The sequence below is a fragment of the Calliopsis andreniformis genome, chromosome 3, assembly GCF_051401765.1.
Source record: "Calliopsis andreniformis isolate RMS-2024a chromosome 3, iyCalAndr_principal, whole genome shotgun sequence".
In the NCBI taxonomy this organism is placed as follows: Eukaryota; Metazoa; Arthropoda; class Insecta; order Hymenoptera; family Andrenidae; genus Calliopsis; species Calliopsis andreniformis.
In genome coordinates, this window is record NC_135064.1 from 7,431,445 (window position 1) to 7,448,879 (window position 17,435).

Sequence of the window (17,435 nt, forward strand, 5' to 3'; positions counted from 1 at the left end):
ACTTCATGCTGTACAACAAAAGTATTTATAATAATTTTAGTAGTGAAATACATATTTAAACAATATAATATTAACTTGACTATAATTACTTTTATTACAAATATTGCAAGAAGTATAAAAGGGTTGTAAATTTTTGTATTTCATATTTTTTATTCATAATACATGAAATAGAAATTGTTGTTGCGATAATTATTTTATGGGGAATATCAATTTTTCTCATATTCTTCGTTCAATCAATCTGAAATTTGTGCCACTTGAAGAACTTTTCTGATTGCTTTTCCATGTTCCTCGAAAGAGTATGTATAAATACACTTACAGGACCATGACTATCACTAATGTTTTACTCGCCGCGAGTCCTTTGGCACGTGTGAATCTGTGTCCGTGGAACCGAAAGGTATGAATGGACACGTTAATAAGCCTTTGACGAAATGCCTATCTTAATAGTCATTTCTACTCAGTATTGTAAACTTAAGATTTCGCGGGATTACATTAAAACTGTCCATCGAACGAAGACATCGTACCCACCGGGAAACTTTATCGCTTCTAATTTATAAGTTTCTACCTTTAAGAATAAGTTTAAGATCCTAGTTCTAAGTTCTATTATAAAGGCATTGTACAATTGCCAAGTTGTCATTTCTAAGCTTTCTTTGGTTGGTCATTTGCTACTCATCTCGGTGAAGAAGTCACCTCTGGTTTTCTTGGTAGGAGCAAGTGGCCAACCGTGGAATTAACAGTGGATGAAGTAGATTCTCCTCTTGAAGTTCTGTACGAAGATAGTCAGCCTTCGGATGCTGGAAAGATTCAGTCGAAAGTAGAAACGTCACCAGTTCAGTCAGGCGCCTTCTTCTCGGTTGGTCGACCAGTACGCCAGTAGTAGTAGGTCTGCCTGACAAATAACGCCAGTGATAAGCTACGGCAGCTCCTGTAACGATGCAGAAAGAAACGGAGTATGTACCCTTTTGGTCTGAGTGAGGTACCGTGCGTCTCTTGAACCTACCGATCTTCAAGGCAGCAGGGCTCGCACATCGACTGTCAATTTTAGCGTTGGAATACATGTTAATATTCAAACTTTCCCAAACTGTTCTTAATGCTTACTTGGCAGTTCTTTATGCTAACACGTTCAATACGGATGATATCATAAAACATCAAGAGGGCTGAACTGCCGTACGGATAATGTCTTAAGACGTCGCAGGACAGAAGAGAACGAAGGGGAAAAAAGGGTCCAGTACGCCGGGTAGAACTTTCGAAAATGTCTCGTATTGAACGTGTTAAGGTCCAAGTTAAAGACATAGCTGGATCTTAGCTTTCATCCATGTCTTTGGCTTACCAGTTTAAGGTGTAAACTATTATTAATTTAAATTATTAATTTAAATTTTAATCTTTCTCATTTACTTTCAAAGTTGTGGATCGTCTTTTTTAGATGTATCGTAACATGTATTAATTTTCCGTATAAAGGCCTTCACAGACCAACGCGAATTTTCCGCGGCGATAGCGTATTCGCGGCAAAATGACATCCTCTTCACACCAACATCAATTCGTATGTCTGTTTTCTCAATTCGCCACGAATTCGCTGCCGCTGCGGAAAATTCGCGTTGGTCTGTGGGAGCCTTAATTCTGATTACAGTTTTGATAATATGTTATAATGAAATAATAAATAATTAATATTATTACTCTAGTTTCTATATTATGGTACAGTTACCATGATTTATCACGAGCCTTTCCGCTTTTTAGGTTTTTGTTCATGTAGAGAATATAAATATTTTAATATTTTAATATTTTTTATGTTTGAAATGTTTCTGGTAACATTTAATTTTAATTCCGATCGTTCTTAGCGCTGCAGTCTTATTTTAGACTGAATCGATAACATGGGGTACGACGGGGACAGGAAAATGGCAAGGGGATTCGTCGACATCACCAGTGCCTCGAACGTGTGACAACAAATATATTGGGTGATAAGTCTATTGAATTCTATCTTGAATTCCTAGATCAGTAAGGCAGTCAGATCTAGTACACAAAATAAGATGATGTGTCTACTTGTATACCTCGTGTGTGGATTGACTTTCTCGATGACTGGCAAAATCGCCCTGTTGATAAATACGTCAGTTGATAGATGTCGCGTGGCTACCTATAAAGTATCCTCGGGAGAGGTAGATCGCGGGCAGGTGATAAAGCATGCGCTTACCGTTACTATTAATTAAATTCGTGAGTCAGTAGAAAGCTATCTGCCTACGAAGCATAAATTACTGATACTATCTGAGGAATTAATCGATCGACTAAGCTTTATCGTGTTAAATATGATAATTACCAGTTGATAAGTTCAACTTGAATTTTAATACAGTTAGAGCACACATACCATGATTTTTTTAAATCATTCTCAATTATATTAACATAGTAATTATATTTTTTATTATTCTAAACCAAATGATAGCTTCGTTTTAACATATTACATCCTTTATAAAATTCTAAATTTCATATTTCATACCAAACCTCTTTGGAATTCCTCCAAATTAAAAGAATCCTCATTTAAAGTAACATGGAAAGTGAAATAAATTGACAGATGCACAATTGGACGTTATCTCGACACGAAATTTAAAATTAAAACACTCTGTTAATAGATTATTTGTTTATTTTCTGTATACTATTATTAAATCAGAGTTTGAGTTTCAGCCGAGGTAACATTGTACTCTTATCATTCATACAGTGAAGAATCGGGGGTCTGAGTATCAAAGATCATGGGTAATTATGACTCGGCTAATTAAGGTCCTATTACTCAGAGACAGATCAAAGTTTCTGGAAATTCTTTGATCGTTGCTTCTGCAGATGCACGTGGGCTGACTTAAAGGCGGAGCACCGAGTATCAGTGTATCGGAGCATTCGCGTCCTAGTGGTCGAACGTGTCATGTGTGCGCGCCGTAAAGTGAACAGCTTGGCACTTGCACTTGCAGCCTTTAGGTTTGAATAAGGGGAGGAGCCTTGCTGCATTTCCAACGCAATTATCCCCATTCTCTCGCGGCTTCCATTCCTGTTTCGTACTCCCCGTCCCTGTCCATCGAGTGTGCACAATGCGGCGCCATCTTGGTCGCGTGCATTCCTTCGTTTTCTCGATTTTTTCCCCTCCTGTTTCTGGCTTTTTTCCAGACCAGTCCCGGTCCGTCGGGAATCACCATTCGCCAGTTGCAACCATCCACTAACTGCACCAGCTTCTCCGCGATTTCCTCCTACCTGGAGGTTGTCGCTCCAATTCGCTCTCGTACTTCTAGACTGTGACTCGTATCTAATAGACTCCTTTGACAATTGATAATCGATTAGAAACCGTATAACTATCTGTATTGTGAAAAACAAAGGATTAACGATTGGAAGTTAATAAAACTTTATTACAACGTGCACGTGGGAATTAAATGTTTCCTTGAGTTTTGTTACGTTATACAGCCAGTTATTTAACCCTTATATATTTAAGTACTGAAGTACCGTTTTTAAACATGGAGACTTTGATTAAAATATGTTACCATGAAATATTTATATAGTTAGTATGACCTTAATTGTTATATAGAAATAAGACATAACATGTATTCCAAATTTTCGTTCGAAGATATTTCACAATTGAATAAGGAAAAGAATCGCTGATAGGATAAACAAAAGGAGCAAGAAAACAATTACAAACCAAAAACGTAGCTAAAATATACCCCAAACTATTCCACGCAATTAAATAAAAATTGAAAATCCTTTACTATTTGTGCCAGTTTCCTCCCAGGGGTGCGATTTCCTGGGAGCCTGTCAAACTTCAGATCAGTAGTTAAGGGTTAAATAATAATCACTGACCATTTTCTTGAACTTAAAAGAGATCTCTAATTCTCAATATCATATACCGAAAGTTTGAAATCTAAAATCGTAAGAGTAATCCTATACAGGGTGTTTGGTTACTGGTGGGTCAAATTTTAAGGTGCGATTCTAGAGGTCAAAATAAGACGAAATCAAGCATGATGATTCGGTGTTTAGGGTTTTGTTAATTATTTATAAGCAATTAAAAGTTTGATAAAATCCGCCTTTCATCAGGCAAACTGTCTAACAATATTGACCATTTCAAGTGCGCGGCAAATGACAGCTGATCGAATCACAGTGATGAGCATTGCCATTGAAACAACGGGTGACTTACCTGATAGAGGTAGCAAAATTCAACGATACTTGTCTCGACTAGATGATTCTGTGACGCGCTTTGTAGAAAATCGAAGGGTGTTATTAAATAACAATAAACCTGCCTACTCCCAATAATCCATAAGGCAAATTGAAATATTCCCTATAAGATTTTGGAGTAGAAAGGATTAATGTGTTTATCTTCCCATTACTTTTCTGTCCAATCCACACGCGCTAAAAGTGTAGAAGAGAATCACAGGAAGTTTACACGAATATTTCGGAAGAATCACATACAACGACAACACATTAATTCCATATTTGTGACACTCATATTCTTAATTGATTCTAATCATATTCTTAATTGCATAAAAACATAATTTCATCAATAATTAGCACTTACAAACTGTTTGTTGAATATTTGAATATTTATAACTACAGAAAATAATTAGAAAATTCAGTTTGATTATTCACGTATTCCACGCTCGACGCGAACTGCTTCCCTCGGTATTTGCCTTCACACGTTCTTCCTTTCTCGAAAATCGGAATCGAGTCGCTTGACGCATCGTTTCGTGTCCTTGAAAGAATCGGAACACGTGCCATTTGTAATAGCTGGATGCATATTGTAACATCCTATTTGTTTAAAGTTTAATATTGTCTTATCAAAATGTGCGTCTAGCTGTTCCGATTCTTTCAAAGCACGAGACGATGCGTCGGGCGAATCGATTCCGATTTTCCAGAAAAGAATGACGCGATGCGACGCGTGAAGGCGAAAACCGAAGGAAGTAGTTCGCGTCGAGCGTGAAATGCATGAATAACCAAACCGAATTTTCTAATTATTTATTATAATCATAAATATTCGAAAATTCGACAAACAGTCTGAGTGCTAATGATTGGTGAAATTATGTCTTTGTGCACAGTGATTAAGAATATGAGTGTCACAAATATGGAATTAATGTATTGTCATTGTATGTGATTCTTCCGAAATATTCGTGTAAACTTCCTGTGATTCTCTTCTACACTTTTAGCGCGTGTGGATTGGACAAAAAGTTAATGGGAAGATGAACACATTTATCCTTTCTATTTCAAAATCTTATAGGGAATGTTTCAATTTGCCTTATACATTGTTGAGAGGAGGCAGGTTTATTGTTAGTCAATAATACTCTCCGATTTTCTACAAAGTGCATCGCAGAATCATCTAGCCGAGACAAGTATCATTGAATTTTGCTGCCTATCAGGTAAGTCACTCGTTGTTTCAATGGCAATGCTCACCACTGCGATTCGATCAGCTATCATTTGTCGCATATCCGATACAATCGATAATGTTAGACAGTTTGTCTGATTACATTCGGATTTTACCAAATTGTTAATTATTTATAAATAATTATCGAAGCCCTAAACACCAAATCGTCATTCTTGATTTTCATCTCATTTCGATCTCCAGAATCACATTTTAAAATTTCTCCCACGTGTAGCCGAACACCCTGCATATACATTCAAATGTGGAAAACTCGTGTTCATCAGCTTGATCAGCGGAACTTAGGTGATTAAGGAGCTCAACCGTTATGGAGATTTCCCGTTATGAAACCGTATTTCAGCATGATAGAGGGCAATAAACAGCAGCCAGTGTTTCGTTATTGTCGCAAGCTCCGTTCGTGCAATTTCCGTGCAGCGGCGGACAAGAGAGGACATGACAGAGGCAGGATACGTGACTTGACTCTGGGGTGATAACATTTTTTTTCCAGTGGCCCACGTGTTCGTGGGAATACGCAGTTGTTACGTTATCGATACTCTTGAAAGTGGCATTAACTGGGCTGACGGTTATCAATAGTGAGGGATCACATAGACCGGCAGCCCGTGTATTATTAAGCGCTGTTAACTTTATACACTTGTGACATATGTGCCAGCCTCATTTTCACGATTTAAGCATGTCCGCTATCGCGTTACACTGACGTTAAATTGCAGCACGTGAAATCGTTTCGCTGGAACCGCGGTTTAGTTAGTGACTATCTTGATCCGTGGAAATGTTCGTATTCTCTTCTTTTTTACATATAGATTGTCTGTTTGGATAAAAGGTATGGAAAAATAATGGAAGTAATGAAGAAAACTAAGTAGCAAAGAGGAGGTTCGTAGTAATCTATCTCCGAGATTCGTCTATGATGTTTCTTTAAGATATTTCCTCTAACATTTTCGAACGACTAATATATCAGTTAAAAAATGTTAATGATTTCAGTACCATGCTTTATTTGTAGCATTTTTAATTTTTAATTATTGTACTTATAGGTACGTAATATAGCTTGCAACTTGGAATCAGTTAGCACCTTAAATATGTAATAGAACAAATTTGTTTCTAAACTCAGCGCACACGGTAGTAGCCTGAATTTGTCCTTTAGAACATGAGAATCAGGTAAAGTGAAAGAATGGAATAACTGTGTCCTCGACGTTTAAAAAACTGGAGTTAGTCGTTATTTGAAGTGATTTAATTGTGATCAGTGTTTCTTGCTTATAAATAATTATATGTATATTAAAGAATGAAAAGTTCAGTGGAAAAACAGTCAATGAATTCAATGTCAGCGCAGTCATCCGATCAGTTATTATCAGAGGGTTGCTGCGATGGTGAGCGATGATGAGGTTCGCGTGTAGAGTAACTTTCGTTTCGAAACAAAACCTAAGAAAAGTAGATAGGTTCGAGTAATTTTAAAATAATTGCCTGTCCAAGCCAGGTCTAGGAGGCCCGATCCCCTGGCTGTTCGATGAAGGAGAGTAAACGTATTCCTCCTGGCTAGCGTGATAGCCTTCCTAGCTACTGGCATCCTCGACGAGAAACAATTTTCGATGGCGGCCAATGATTTTGAACGTTCAAGTGAACATTGTTTTGATCTATGAGCTTTTATTCATTAGGAATCAACCGAAAATTACGTAGAAAAGATTTTCGGAGCAGGTCTAAGGAGTAGAGCCTTATGGTCTGCTGAATTGCGTAACTATGGCAGCGTTGGACAAAGGCGGAGTGGAATTGGTCAAATAGAGAATCAGTTTATTCAAGATGCTAAAAATTTGTAAAGATTGTTGAACAATCTTAATGTTAACTAATTTATATATATATACGGCTGTTTACACGGAAAAAATGTTATTGAAATCTCTTGTAGAATTTTCAAACGTACTACAACAGGTCCGAGTTTAACAGAATGAGTAAGAGCCGACTTTGTAGATTTAAAATAATGCTCTCACTGTAGTCAAACTGCTTTTGTTAATTTGATAAAGGTCTATCTGCTTAAATTTAGTTAGGAGACTTTTACAACATATGTATTATCATTTTTTTATATAATAGTCAATGAGTTTCTGAGATCAATAACTTTAAAGTTCTACTTAATAATAATAATTTTAAGTAATAAACCCCTAACTGAGGTTTACAAGAAAATTTATTTTATTTGGATATCTAAAATCCTAAATTGCGACATTAGCTTCATTTTTACATGAAGAAAACGAATTAAAACACGAGCAGGATGAAATATTTGACATGCGAATAGATTAAGGTACTAGAGACACTGTGTTTGATTATTTTGGTAGAAAAAACATAATTATCTCTTTTTGATGTCCCATAACCACAGCTAGTCGAAGGCTGCATGTATAACAATTGCGAGTTAGTGAATTCTTTGAGAACTAGGGCAGCATGACATCCGTGACACTAGTCATTAAACGTTGCAGCGTTTTCCAGGCTATTAAAAGAACCCGCTGTTAATTAGTGAATTAATCGTAATTATTAACGCGAGCATGTAGGTACACGAGACTTGCACAGAATATTGTGCAACTTTCTAGTCTGTCTCCTTTCCTCTCGCATTATAGACAGTGAACAGTGAACATCTCCCTTACAACTAGTTGTTAGCGCGTTAATAATAGAAATATTAAAAGTTATTTCTGTTACCACCCAATGAAGCGTAATATTTCAAAGCGTAACACGGAAGCTGCTGGAAACGTGTTTAACGTTAATTCAAGCGGAAGATACTTTAATGAATCAACTAAATACAGGGTGAACCAAGAGCTATTTTCTGATTTCTGTTAACTGTAAATTTTGTTAATATAAATAGAAGCACAAACTTTCATCATAAGATTATTTATTAGTTTAAATAATTTCTTTTTTCTGAGATGAAAAGAATTGCGTCTATTAAAGTTACTATTGGAACAGTAGTACAGAGAGCATAGTATTGTAATGTTATTTTTATTATACGTGTGCAATATAGTATTCTACCTTTAAATAGGCTTTTTTAACCGTTTCTAAAATTTGAGCTTTTCTCACAGTATTCTTCGTTACGTTACTTAAGAGTTCAGGTGAAGGTTATTTATTATTTCAATGCTGAGTTTTGACATACGCGAAATATTGGACTCAGCAACATAAAATCGCTCTTTCACTACTAGTTCTGATTGTCTAAAACTAATAATTAACACCTGAATATACATAGAATACAAACCAAATATTTGTGGTAATAAAGTTACATTAAAGTTGTTTCTGAATTGAAATAATTAAGTACTTGCTTATAATATTAAGTAAGTACTTATTTCTGAAGTAAAGAAGAATATTTGGGAGACTTACAAAACTACGAAATTACAGTAAAAATCTCAATTAATCGAAGTATCACGATAGTCAAACATAATGCATCCTTGCCACAGATAATTTAGTTATTTTCAGCAAACTACTGATAATAAATTATTTGTTGGCCTTAATCGATGTTTTACTGTACTTTTATTATTGTTATACCGTAAATAATTAAGATATTGTTATATCTGTAAATAATTAAGATCCAGTAAACAGAAGTTCTACTGTACCAAAAGAAACAACTGTTAACACTTATTTAGTATTCAACATATCCGTGATTCATTCCACTTTAGCATAATCTCCCATTTACATTTATTTGCAATTTAGATCAGTACACCCGGCTAATTTTCACACTCTTCTAATTCAGTCAATTTCTACTTCTGAACCCGGAAAATTAACAGTCTCTAGAACCTCGGAGAACACCTCGAACAACGGCAATTAGACACGCCGCCATGCTGAATTTCCACCTGCAATTTGAACGATCTCTCACAGGAAGAGAGATAACGTAAAATAAGCCGTGCACCGATCTGCGGTTCAGAGAATACCAGGAATCGGCGTAGAATATAATCGTTGCACGAGGTGGCCTTGGGACCATTTTACTCTCAGGTCCTTTCATCCCGAGCATAACTCCGCGTACACGAGCCCAATTTACTCATTATCGCACCTCCGCACTGCAATTCCTCCGGTTCTCCGCTGCCTCAGTCATCCGGCTTCGCAATAGCCGGCCCGCAGCGGCCATTACTGTTCCCTGGGATGCACTGGCGTGCATATCTGCACATTCACATGGCGTAATCTATCAGTCGGGGCATACTGCGTCGGGGGATGCACGGGAGCGATCATCCTCCGCGTTTCTGGCCTCGTGCAATTACGTTCCCTCCGGTCTGGTAACACTGTTGAGGCCTGCCATTATGCTTCTTTTCCCGACTGAAACTAATATACGGAACTCTAGCGGTGACACAATTGATGACATGATGCGATGGACGAGTTTGATACTCGAGAAAAAACGCATGGTTGAAAGGGAAGGAACGTCTTTGTGATTTTATTAGTAATTTGTTGAAGATTGAATAACTTATTTTCAGGAATTAATCAATTGAAGGTTGTGAATTTTCTGTGTATAATGATCTCCTGAAGCTACGTTTTCAATTGTAATTGATTTTGGAGTAATCGATGCAATGTAAGCTGGTGTAGATGTAAATTTATGTATGTATTAAATCATGTAATATTATAATTTTACTAGGTTGATTGGGAAGTAGATATTGATGTAATCCCAGATAGCACACGACGTATTGAAAATATCTATTTTATGTCCATTTTATGCTTGAATGTCTTAAAAACATTCGACAGCATACGTCTTAAAGATTTCTGAAATTTATGTCCATAAGACATTTTAAAGACACACATGTCTTAAAGATGTCTATTTTTTTGTCTGTATGTCTTATAGACGTAATCTGGACGTCTTCAGAATGTCTTATGAATGCCATTTAAGACGTCCTAAAGACGCACTGATTTGTAACTTCGAATGTTTCAAAGGTGCCTTTTGGACATTTTTAAGACTTTACTCGATAATTTCAAAACGTTTTCAGGACATTTCTGTGCTATATTTAGGTACAGTTTTATCTTCGAACTTGATCAAGTTTCGAGACCAATCGTGACCATATCTCGAATACAGAGACCAACATTTGAAGACAGTTTTTTATTATACGTGTACAAATTTAATTTTCTTTTTCCTTTTCCTTGTAAGTAAGTAAGTAATATGTTGACTGTGCTTGGTAAAGTTAATAAAATTATTGAGTTCACATTTAAATACTGACGTGAAATACGACAAGGAGTGAAAAAAATAAAAAATTCGCATTATGAAGACAGATTTACTTGCAGAAATTCTAATAAAATCACGAATAAGAAGAACGTATGTGTTAATGAATGTAAATGGGATACTGTATCCTTCAGCGATTGACGGTTTAAAGGCACAGAGGGGTTAATAAAAATTCAACATCGCCCACAAAAGAACTCCATGGACGGCGGCTGATCCCCCTGTATCTCAAGCGCTGGTGCAATTATAGTATCCTGTAGAAGAGAAATTTGTATCAGGTCGATCGATGGCGCGTTTGGTAAATTAGCCCCGAACGTTGAAAGTGATTTCCTTGTCAGGATTGAGACGACGGGTCAGACGAAAATCCGGGGTCTCTAATAAACGCTGTAGGCTGCGTAGAACAAACTACTCTCCGCTTTATTGGCCACTCGAAGGACGCATAAAACCGACCAAGTTCCCTGGAAGAAAGCAAAGGCGGCCTTACAGGAGCGGTCTCTTGGCTGCTTTTATATTGTGAAATTGGCTTGTTAAAGTCGATTACTACGAATCCGTGGCCCCTTTTACCATTCCGTGGAAGCTTAATCATCTACGTCATCCAGCTTTATTTCCTTCGCTATGGGTCCAGCCGAAATCTAATTGAACCCGACCATCGATTGAGCTTCGAGTTAACCCCTTTGCACTCCGATGCCTAGGCCAAGACTAATACGACACGCTTCACTCACAATTTTATATGGAGAACGTAGGTATAAGACAATGAATTAGAAATCCGCGACTGTTTTTACGGAACATGTATTCAATTTTTATATGTATATAATGTTCGCTAACTAAAGTATTGTACCTAATGACTGGAAGTTAAGAGGAAGAAAATCGTATAGTAATATAGTATTCTTTACAAATTCTTCAGGTAAGAAACTTTGAATAGGCATCTCAAGCAACAAAAAAAAAGTGACACTAAACATACTGTAGCTATGTGTCGATAAAAGAAAATGGAATGGAGTCCTGAAAAATTCTTGCACCAGGAACCAAAGCTTTAATTATTGCAAGCAGTAGAGCGCGGTTGCAGACGCGGCCATCTTGCTTCATGCCCGGACGCCATGTCAAACTCTGCCGATTTTTTTGCACAGCCTATTTATTTATCTTTTGTTACGTTTATGTACTTTATAATGAGTTCAATTTTGCAATTTTATTAATGTCATTTAATTTAAGATATCAGATGATTAAGTTCTTTGAAAGTTTACCTCTACTTAAGAATAAAATTAAACAACTTGTATTTGTACTTTTCAATAAGAGGCGATAGTAATTTGAACTGAGCCGGAAATGAAAATCTTCAAATTAAATGAAGTATCCTGATGGAACAGCATCGACTTTCATTTCTGGAATTAATGGAAACTCATCATTGCTAGACGCATTGAAATCGCTATATCACTATAAAATCTCGTGTAAGAAGAATAAGCCACAATTAAAGGCGCGGCGTATATGAAATGAAGTCTCGATTATCGAAATTATGTGCATCGCGTGCATGACGGTCGAGTTTCTTTCGGTTCGGTCTCTTCCGCGCTGGTGTAACACAGCAGCGAACTATGGAAAAAAAGATTGAAGGCAGGAGAAGAAACAGCCACGTTGGCGACTCGTTTTCAGCGAATCGATTAGGCGCATTAAAATTTCTTTCGCACTTAATACCCACGTCGGTTGGTAGCCAATGTCAGATTGGGCGGTTGCGAAATTGCTGGACCCGCCATTCTATTACTTTTCCATATACAACATCGAACAAATAATTTCCTCAACATACATTATGTTACTTCATTTTAATATTGCACACCGAGTTATTATACATGAACTTTACATTAATAACAACGGTTAAAGTCAGTAATTAAACCACAGAAAACACCATAGGTGGCGCCACTATGCACAAAATCTCTTCATCTATAACAAAACAATAGAATTCCACCAATGAAATCTTAATTTCAAATTTCGAATAGGAAACAAACAAAGCTTAACCAATCTCAAATTCCCATGAACCACAATTTGACGTTATCCTTAAATTCACGTGTTCTTCTGACTACTTTGAAATGCTATCATATTCATAGCACGTTTAACAACCACAAATGAATTTCCACGGCATTCAAACGATCAGCTAGTCAGCGTGGAAAAAAGATGAAGAGGCTGTTTCGTTCAGGATCCTAGAATATAGTCGGCCGATCCCGAGGGACAATCGGGAAAGATGTCTGTGTAGCCTCAATGCCGTGAAAGGTAGAACACTGAAGAAGGAGAGCAGAGGGTGTAAGGGGAGGAGGGGGAGAGTTGCCAGGCAGACCGGCTGTCAATCAACCGCGGGCTAGACTACCAATTTCTTCGCTCATAATTTCTGATAATTTCTTCGGGGCCGAGCGAACTGGCGCGACTGCTGCTGTTGTTGCTGCTGCCCTCGTCCCCCGTGTACCCTCCTTCGGATCCATCGCCACGAAAATCATCATAAGAAGGTAATTGCACCGATCACGTGTACCAGCGGCTTGTATTTATCCTTGTTTCATTATAATAACAATGTAACACACACTACGGACCTCTGGAAGCCGGGATAATCATCGGTTCGACAACACCGCTCTCTTACGCTCGGGCTTGGATATATTTTGCGGTCAGGTATTTATTTCTCGAGCAATTAGATAAGTGTAGTACGGCTTGAAGAATTCTTCTCTCGGGTACACCAATTTCCAACGCCTATGGAAACGAGCGAATTCGAGAAACGGCCAATGTCCAGGACACCCAGGACTACTGTTCTGTGCAAGAGGATGCTTTTGTTCTTGCAGAGCATACTTTGATCCATTTGTGCAGTATTTATTTTGTATCGACTATGAGCAAAGTGTGTTAAGCAACATTCCGCGGTATTGGGGCATTGCGGTGGGGAAATAAATCGATAAACATTTAAAGATAGATTAATCCTCGTCTGCATAACCGAGTATTCAAGTGCCCACTTGCAAATTTCCGTGAATTGATATTCTGTGTTCTTGTAAAACTATCATAAAACCATTCCAAATGCCCACCATTCCCATTCTTTGCATATTTTTGTGCGGCGATTGATGTTTTGCAAAATATTTATGCTGAAAACTTTAAATAACTAAGCTTTGAGAAAACCTGTGATCTCGGATGTGCACATAAGGGTTAAGGAATATAAGACGAAAGAAAGAACTGGAAACTCTAACGTAATTTTACTATTTTTAAGAATTAAATTAAGAACTCGTGTACAAGTTTGACTTGTAGATGCGCATTTTGGCTTCAGTTATGCACATGAATTTATTTAGTCCATTATTCTAAGTGAATGAGATAACCCTTAACAAATAATGCGAGATTCTACATCTGAAAGTGACGTCTTTTTTTAGATTATAGAGAGAAATCGGAGACATTATCATTACATACTAATTATTAGATCATACATTGAAAGTTTATATGTATGTGGAGAGGATATTGCTATTAAATTTAAAAGTTTGATGGAATCCTTGAAGCTACATATCGTCAATTGAGGTGCTATCTATACCTTAATCAAAATTCTTTGATTTCTCCGCTGATTATATGAAATTTCAGTGTTTCTTCTTCAAGTTTAGAATACTCTATAAATTTCCATTTAATACCTCTTCGGGATCCTAAACGCTTATAACTTGCGCAAACTCTGCAATTTTCCACGGAAGATGAGCACAAACGTGTCAGACGGTGCAAGTCCGTGAACAAGATGGCTCGCATTCGTACGCAATGCTGCCTTAGTTGATTGCTATTCAGTAATCTACGTTTCCAAGGAACACACTTTGAAATCGTACGTCTTATTTCTAGAATCTAGTATTTCTCGGAAATGCAACGCTTCGAGAAAGCAAATTTAATAGTTTAGATTCTAGACCTTCACTTATTTCACTTAGTCGTTCGTTGTTTTCAGTAATCTCTGGGAACGACGTTCACGGTAGCTTTCGATATTCGTTGTTTCCAATATTGTTAGGTCTACTTGACGATTCCTTGAATCTAAAATTATTCCTTGCAGCGGTTTCGAAGTTCAACGTACCCCGACCGCGGTAGTACTTGTCCCAATGATCGCATGTCCACGAGACCTGCTGGCGAGCATTGCCGCTAATTTAAGAGGGTCCGCTGGTGGCATGGTTCAACGTTTCGTTTGACATGCCGCTTGCCTTTGACTTATACGCGGCTCTGGCGACCAAGATCAAAACAATATCGCACTTCGTTTCACCCACACGAAAAAATAACTACGTCATACTAATGAACGGTGCTATTATAAAAATCATTCTAATCACAATGGAAAAATATAATTGTATAGATTGAAGATAACGATTACTTGATCACTGGTGAGATCATTTTTCTTAAGATCATCTTTTGTATGTTGTTATTTGTTGAAAGATATTGCATCGTATTGTTATTTTTTTCTTATATGCCCTTATTGTGGAGACAAATTTTAATCTTCTCTGTCTCGAAGTATTTCTGAAATAAAACTTTTGCAAAGATTTCAATATACTTCGGATTTTCAATCACTTATCACACAAACGACGAAATTGGACTTGATGTTGGTAATTTCGAGCGTAAAATTCAGTTACACGAATATCTTACATGGAAATGCAGAGAATTGCGACATACCATCTTACGTTCTCGGAATATGAATGTAAATTTACGGAGAATCGTTTAAATACATCTCTTTTCAAGCACTCAATATTTAAAAGCGATCTGTAAAAATATCACTGGGAACACTAACATTTGCTATACTTTCTCAGAAACATATCAAGTACCCCTGGACAAATGATTTCCCCAGCAAAGTAAATCAGTTCAAGAATGATTTGAAAGAAAGAATTAGCAGGCTCACCAACATAATAATGATTAGAATATTGTAGGGGGAATATTCCCCTCTTCCTCATCCCACCACCTTAACTTCCACATGTAACAAAATGTAGCCCTATTAAATGGACAATATTTATACTTTGTTTTAAACTAGAACCTTTGAGTTACATATTCGAATTGAAAATATAACATTTTTACGCTTCTAAAATACTGAAAACACAATAATTGAGCAATAATTAGTACACAGCAATTCGTTCCTTGCATTGTTTCAGTACACAGTAACGGGTTTACGAATTTCGTTCTGTGTTTTAATTAATATTTAACATTTTTCTAATATTTTAGTTACAAAAAATTCCTATTAATAATAAGGATATTGAAATACAAATTGAATACGTTGAGAAGTATGAAACAGCGAAGTAATATCGTTTTATTAAACTCAGTAAAGCACGGAGTTTTAAAAAATCAGAAGACCCATGTTGTATGGAAATTTTATTCTTATACAATTTTACAAAGTAGATTTATTGCTAGAAAATTTTAGGTAATTTTAATTTTTCAAGGTGATATAAAAAATATCTCATTGTGTATATTTAAGTATAAAAAGGTGGGACACTTAACTTTACCATACTTCAAAGAGTTAACCAAAACTGGAAAAGTTAACCTTAATAAGCACAGTAATTGCTACACTTACCCTTTTATTCTAAGCAGAAAAAACAGTAGTAAAAACTACGAATAATGATGCATATTAGAAGAAATTCGTACTCTATTTACCTTAAGAAGCGGAAAAAGTCGCAAAAAACGTTCATTCCGCTCGAAGGGAGTGCAAATCGTGAGCGTTGCATTTGATTGGCGCATATAGGGGGGTTGAAGAGGGTGAGATGTTAATCGCGACCGCGGGGCGCGGCCACGTGATAAGCCTCGTTCTCTTTGTATCGAGTTTTACAATAACGGTTGACCACCCCTGGCAGTCCCTTGTAGAAGTAATTATTCATAGCACGCAATTACGAGCGGTGCGCGCGGCGTGTCGCTGGTATCGCGCGGCATCAATTGCGCTGCTGCTGGCAGTCCTGATTGCGGGTTCACGTTTCAAAACAATGATTTATCTAATTAAGCCTTAGTTTTGCATTGTTAGACCGGGCTCTTTTGTTGTACGCGGCCTATTATAACTGGCTGCCCATTATTCCCTAGACACGGAATAACGACGAATCGGCTTCCGTGCCGCGAAACTTGGAAGAACCGAACCGGTATTATTTCGAAGTAAGAACTACGAATATTGTGAAGATCGGTGTATTTAGCAACCCTGCTTCTTTCTAAGGTACTAAGATCGACTTTTTTTTGTAGAGCTTGATCTTTCGCATAGATAAAAGAAAGAATTGTTATTTCTGTTGGTGTATTTTATCGGTTGGTAATTATGCTGTTGCAGAGAAAAAGTAGTACATTGGTGATCTAATAGATGGCGCGATTATTATATGCAAGGGCCGGTCGTTGCAGCGAGGGCATCACGGGGGTTTGCATTGATTTCCTCGATCATTTTTAATTTTAGAGAAGTAATGGCGCATCGTGTGGGATACAGGGTACGTATGTAAGAGTTTATTATGTATACTTAGCGTACAAAACGGGGGATCTTCGATTAAAAAGGGTTAAGTAGCGTTTAAGATTTTTCTATGCATCCGAGATGTATTCAAGGTTAGGAATCGATCGAGCTTTTTAAAATTTCTCATCTTGGGGTGAAGACAGTAGTTTTATTTATTTACATACAAAAATATAACTGATTCGCGTATGTATTTTTGGTAGCGTTAAAGGTTGTTTTAGTATTTAACGACACAGGTTAAAGAATACATTTTTGCCAGACGTGAAATAATTGAACGCTATCGTGAAGACAGTCAAATTATGTATTAGGTTTCAGTTTTTTTTTTACTGTGATATGCTAATATCGTATAGCAGTTTCTTAAGTTTAGTAACCAGCAGCATCAGAGTGTTTTTAACTGAAAACGGCTATTGAAGGATGCACGTGCAGATGTATGTCCTAAATATTACAAGCTAGGTTAACGATCGATATTCGTTGAGGATTAAAAAATTGCTAAG